Source organism: Limulus polyphemus, unplaced genomic scaffold, assembly GCF_000517525.1.
Source record: "Limulus polyphemus unplaced genomic scaffold, Limulus_polyphemus-2.1.2 Scaffold8529, whole genome shotgun sequence".
Classification (NCBI taxonomy): Eukaryota; Metazoa; Arthropoda; class Merostomata; order Xiphosura; family Limulidae; genus Limulus; species Limulus polyphemus.
The window spans coordinates 17,387-23,691 of record NW_013674139.1 but is presented as its reverse complement, the minus strand read 5'-3'; the positions used below and the strand labels follow the sequence as shown (position 1 = coordinate 23,691).

The following is a 6,305-nucleotide window of genomic DNA, read 5'->3' as shown; positions in this document are numbered from 1 at the left end:
TTTGAATGGAAAATATAATTTGGAACCCATGGAACTGTAATAAGCTATATAATTTGGAACCCATGGAACTGTAATAAGCTATATAATTTGGAACCCATGGAACTGTAATAAGCTATATTCGCCTCTAATAACACTCATTTGTCAACAGCTATGAAAAAAACTGAAAAAAAAATGGTTCCAGTTACAACATATTCACTGGAACTGTAAAAACAAAATAAATTATTCATGCAAATGAAAATATATTTTCATATTAAATCCTTTTAAATATAAAAACTCAGATTATGACCTTATGGGAGAAGCATAAAGTATTTAATCAGTATCTCTTATTCGAGTGAGACAAAGATGACAAATAATTTAACGATCACAAGGAATATTTAAACTTCTAAAATCATTAAACAATGTGAGGTCCTCAACCTATAATTATGTCTCTTTTGAACTTGACATACTGAGAGCGAAAAGTTACATGAATTGAAAGCAGTGGGTGTTCTTACATTAAACAAGGGGATCCTCAATTTGAAATTCATTTAGACAGGATTAGAATAAAATAATCTGTGGTACCTTTTTAAATCTTTTTATTAGCTATATGTTTATGCATCAGCGATACCAAGAGTGGGGCGCTCGTATACCCGATTCGATTTTATTATTCCTCAGGATCTCTACCACCTTACCCTCAAATTGAAATTCTTTAGGCAGGATTAGAGTAAATTAATATATGAAACCTTGGGTGTGGTCAAATACATCAATCGAAAGGGTTTGTCCTCCTGAGTCCAAAATTGTGAATTGATCTCAAATTAGTTAAGAGATGACGGAGCTATGGGCTTAAAGTTTGTACTTGAAAAGCTCGGAGCCATTCTATGGTCCTCTATCCCTAAGAGGAGGGAACATACAATTGACCAACAAGTGTGGCATTCGCTGATTAAATCTAGTGATAGATCAACCGACTATGTAATGAAAGATTTACAAAACCAAAAATCAAAAACTTGTAAATAGAGGTAAACATAGTTTTGTATGAAGATATTAGGGAATAGAAAATTTATCTCTTAATGAACCCAATGTAATGAAACATGATATTTACCGAAAATCAGGTTATATTCTGGCATTTTATCGGAAGCAATTCTCTAAATTACATCTTCCATTCCAATGGTTACATGGAAACATGGAGATGATTTGGTGAAAACAGAGAATTTTGGTTATATCAATTTGGAAAGTAAATTCACACAGAGTATGTTTTGAATGAAGTATGTTAATTGATCATAAAATATTCATATATCTGCAGAGGGATCCAGAAATTGGATTATTTTTTGTTTTTTTAAATAAAGAAACAAATAATTTTGATGTGCATCAATATTACGGAATTATCAACTTATTATGGAATTTTACATAATGGGAAGTAATGTGGTGTATTATTGTTTATAATACCTGTTTGGTATGGAGAAATTGGGATATTTATTATTATATTACAAGATAATAGATACATCTAGATTCTATTAACACAAAAAATAAACACAGCGTTTAAACAATTTGAATGTTTTATCAAACAAGTCTAACTCTACCTTCTAGACGACCTTAACAATACTGTTTTAATACAGTTCTTATTTTTTAAAATATTATTTTTCTTATGGACATAAACATTTTCAGTCATTCTACAGTTAATAACTCATGTTTGGGAAAGAACAATGTTTGTTTGTTTGTTTTTTGAATTTCGCGCAAAGCTACACGAGGGCTATCTGTGCTAGCCGTCCCTAATTTTGCAGTGTAAGACTAGAGGAAAGGTCATCACCACCCACCGCCAACTCTTGGGCTACTGTTATACCAACGAATAGTGGGATTGACCGTCACATTATAATGCCCCCACGGCTGAAAGGGCGAGCATGTTTGGTGGGACGGGGGATTCGAACTCGCGACCCACAGATTGCGAGTCGAGTGCCCTAACCACCTGGCCATGGAAAGAACAATGACTTAGAATTTTTATCATAACCTTATCATTTGAATTCATTTAAATATAATTATTAAACTCTTAAAAAAATACTGAACGAAATGATTTTTCTAATTAGCTAGTATTTTAGTAATCTACTTCTGCTCAAATGTGCAAAAGCTCATGTTGTTATTAATTATTTGATGCATTAAAATTTTTAAACTATGTTTAATTTTACTTACAGTAGCTATGGTGAGTATTTTAGCTACCTTCTTCGTTACACAAATCCTGTTGTTTGTATTCATAACCCTAAGAAATCATTGATTTTATAAATGTTTTTTTCATTCAATATCTCAAGTTCAAAAGAGACGTTCATTACAGATTGATGACTTTATTTAATGATTTTTAGAAAGTTATTGTAAATATTTTCGGTAACTTATAAATTATTTGTCATATTTGTTTCTCTGGAATGAAAAATACTTGATAATAAAGCATCGTAAAAAAGTTCATGATTCATTCCTAAAATCATATCTGTTGTTATTTTATGAAAAATTATTAAACTCCAAGATATCTTTTTATCTACTTTTAAAGCGTTCATTTATCTTACAACGCTAAAAACCTGGTTTCGATAGTCACGGTAGGCACAGCACGGATAGTGCACCGTGTAATTTTGTATTTAACTTGGTAAAAGAGTAGCCCAAGAGTTGGCGGTGGGTGGTGATGACTAGTTGCCTTCCCTCTAGTCTTACACTGCTAAATTAGGGACGGCTAGCGCAGATAGCCCTCGTGTAGCTTTGCGCGAAATTTAAAAACAAAACAAACAATATAAGATTGTATACGAAATCAGTTAGTAGATGTAACTAAAAAAGTTTACTGTCAAAATGTTTCGTTATTTTCTACAATTAAACATATTTTACTTTAATTAAAGTGGTTCAGCATTAAGTCTGCGTGCATACAATGGGAAAAATTGGGTTTCTACATCTATGGTGGGCAAAGCACAGATAGCCCATTGTGTTGTTTTGCACTTAACAACCAACCGTAATTAAATCAACTACATCCACACAGATTAGCAGCTATTGTAAAAATTTAACGTAGTTTACCAATAACAAAACAAACGTTAATTATACATTCGATTTTAATATTAAGCCCCCCCCCCCCTTCCAGTGGGGCAGAGGCAACGTTAAAATCAGGAATTTGAGTCCCCGCGGTGGAGTGAGTGCGGATAGCCCATTTTATAGCTTTGCACGAAGACAACAATTTATTAATAAGGTTTAAAAGTACATTTTAGGTTTACAACCTTATGTATTATGCATTCAGTCATGTTTAATTGTACGTTTTTCTTTGTCTAACATATGGATTTGAAATAAATCATATAAAATAGGAACATAATATCAGTTTAAAATATTTATTTCTGAATTATTTAGTAGGTACATAATGCATTTTAAACTTACAAAAAATAAATGTTTTTCCATTAAAATAGACAATGTATATTGGAATGTGATACCTTAAGTAAAAAAACAAAACAAAACATGCAATATCGTAAGAATCCTTAACGATACTTTTAAGTATAAAAAAGCTGTAAAAAATACATTTTATTTCTTCAAAATATTTTGACATTCATTTTATAAGTACAGCACATATGAATGATTCATCAATATAACTGGAAGTTTTCATTAAAGATTGCGTTTAATGATATTTTAAATTGTACTCACAATTAATTTTACAAAGCTACGAACATTTTATAAACTATATCATTTTCTGTAAATATATATATATACAAACTTCAGAATTACCACCACACACACACACTGGTGGTTCGAAGAAAGAGTAGGATTAAAATATCTTTCTATCAAGGATTAATACCATGTAACTATTTTTCGATTAAAATTCACAATGTGTATGAATTAATAATTTAGTTTTGAGTTTACTGATTGATTAATTATATTATATCACAAGTTACAGCTTTTAAAGAAAGATTTGTTTTTAGAACACGAACGATGTTTCAATCACTGGTGCGATCATTCTCAAGTACACAAGTTTTAACGGTAAAGAACGTCCTAAATATCGTAATAAAATATAATAAAGTCGTGTGTATGTATATATATGTATATATATCGAAATTCATACACACATTAATGGGTAAAACGAGGTTACTAAGAATTGTTTTTTTTTTCTCTCAAAAGTAACACAGTAACAACTTGGTTTTGATTTATAGTCCTTTACTTACCACAAATAACCTATAAAATACTTTAGGTGTTCGCAGTATTCATAAATATAAGAATAACTTATGGCAACAGTATTACTAATGTGTGAGCTTTTATACAACTGAGGCCTAAAGTTGATATTTATCTCAAGTAATCGTATAATTAGGCACATTTTTAATAATGTACAAAATTAGATTCCAATTTTATACTTTGGGGAACTTTCTAAATACTAAAACTACATTTTTATGTCCTATTAAACTAGAATAAATATTGGTTTCACCATAGTCATATCAATCTTGCATTTCTGTTACACTCCGCCTATAAATATAGTGCAAAACTAGAAAAAATTAATACGAAACTAAAGTTTATACACATTACATAAAGCATTAAAGAATGTTTCCACGTTTATGATTTCTTATTCTCGTTTCTATATTTGATAAATATTTCAGAGAAAAAAACTGAATTGTACCGTTAACTTACTTAAAAAATAAAATACAGACATACAATGTTTGAGAGGCGGAATACTTTTTGATAGATACGTAATATCTGACAGACCGAATAATTCTACAGAAACATAATATCTGAGAGGCGGAATACTTCTACAGGTACACAATATCTGAGAGGCAGAATACTTTTATAGATGATGTGATAGTGTTCGAAATTTTAAAACCTAGAATGACTTAAGATAGCTAAATCATTCAAACACATGCGGTATGAGTAAGTATTGTAAGTTTATAGAAGGCGTAAAACGAGTAGTTTTCATTACAGGTAAATGTTTAAAGTGCAATTGTATTCTTAATCACAAAAGTTAGTATAATGCTTATAATAAAGCTAAATCTACTTGGTACTTTTGTTTTATTTCAAAGTTTTTGTACTGCATTACTGAAGGGATTTACACATTGTGATAAAAGTTTAGATAAACGACCTACACACACCCAGATGTATATATATATTTTTTTTTATTACTACCAACGTTTCGCTTTTAAGGCTTCTTCAGGGTTTGTATGTATTAACCTTGAAAAAGCCGTAAAAGCGAAATACTGATAATCAGTTTCAAACAGTGATTCTTATCGTACTACCGTCTAATTACTTTCAAGAAAATAGTTATGATATAAGGAACCTAACTAAAATTATGAAGTAATATTCTGTACATAAATTTTAAATTACAGGGATTATATACAACAATACCGATTTATTTTCTCGACTCTCAAAAGAAAGTTTATTTAATGGTATATTGAGGCGGAGGCTGATTAAAGGCGTTGCTGTAAGCTGTCGATACCGAGTTTTGACCCACGGTGACAGTGGGTAACACTCCCTCCAACTCTTGACGTGTATTTTTATCGGCATTTTTTCTCCACGTTGGTGTGGAGACCAAAAGAAACTGCAGGCGCTGTAAAATTCATATTGAAATGTCAAAACTTATAAAAGATTTAGTTCTTATATGTATTTCGATACGACCGTTAGATAAATATATCTTTTGGGATAGTTTTGTTTCCCATTAAATTTCGAAGATTATGGAAATGGCGTCAACAGCAATTTAAGTAACTTACCTCTTTAAACGGGATGTCCCTATGTTTAAAAAGCTCCCAAAAAGCTCCAATGGGAACACATGAAATGGGAATAAATGCCAACACCCAGCCAATGGCGTTTCCTTCCGGTGGAAACACGTATTCTCCAAGTTTAAGAGGCTCAAACTGAATCCAGCTCAGAAGCAAGATAAACTGTAAATGGACATAATATATTATTTTGTTAGCTTCAAGATCAAATAGTTTTACTGCAAATATTTCAATAACCCATCAGAACCAATGCATATATTACTTATCCATTCTTTTTTGAGTAGTTATTTACTTTGTCTTTTCTGAAAATAGATTTTCATGAATCATCTCTCAAAATAATTACTGAAATTATAGTTTTATGCTTCCAATACAGAAGTTGTTATGGTGTTATTGTTTCTAATATAGAAGTTGTTATGGTGTTATTGTTTCCAACAAAGAAGTTGTCATGGTGTTATTGTTTCCAATATAGAAGTTGTCATGGTGTTATTGTTTCTAATATAGAAGTTGTCACGGTGTTATTGTTTCCAACAAAGAAGTTGTCATGGTGTTATTGTTTCCAATATAGAAGTTGTCATGGTGTTATTGTTTTTGTTCCTAATATAGAAGTTGTTATGGTGTTATTGTTTCCAA

General features: G+C 30.8%; 1 long non-coding RNA gene across 1 annotated transcript; it reads right to left on the bottom strand.

Moving 5' to 3' along the window:
* Nucleotides 1–4,089: 4,089 nt before the first annotated feature.
* Nucleotides 4,090–5,840, bottom strand: LOC106475407. The gene is made up of 2 exons (XR_001291814.2): nt 5,670–5,840; nt 4,090–5,509 (listed from the first exon to the last, which is right to left on the bottom strand). It is a non-coding gene; the product is annotated as an uncharacterized LOC106475407 (long non-coding RNA).
* Between the last annotated feature and the right edge of the window lie 465 nt (nt 5,841–6,305).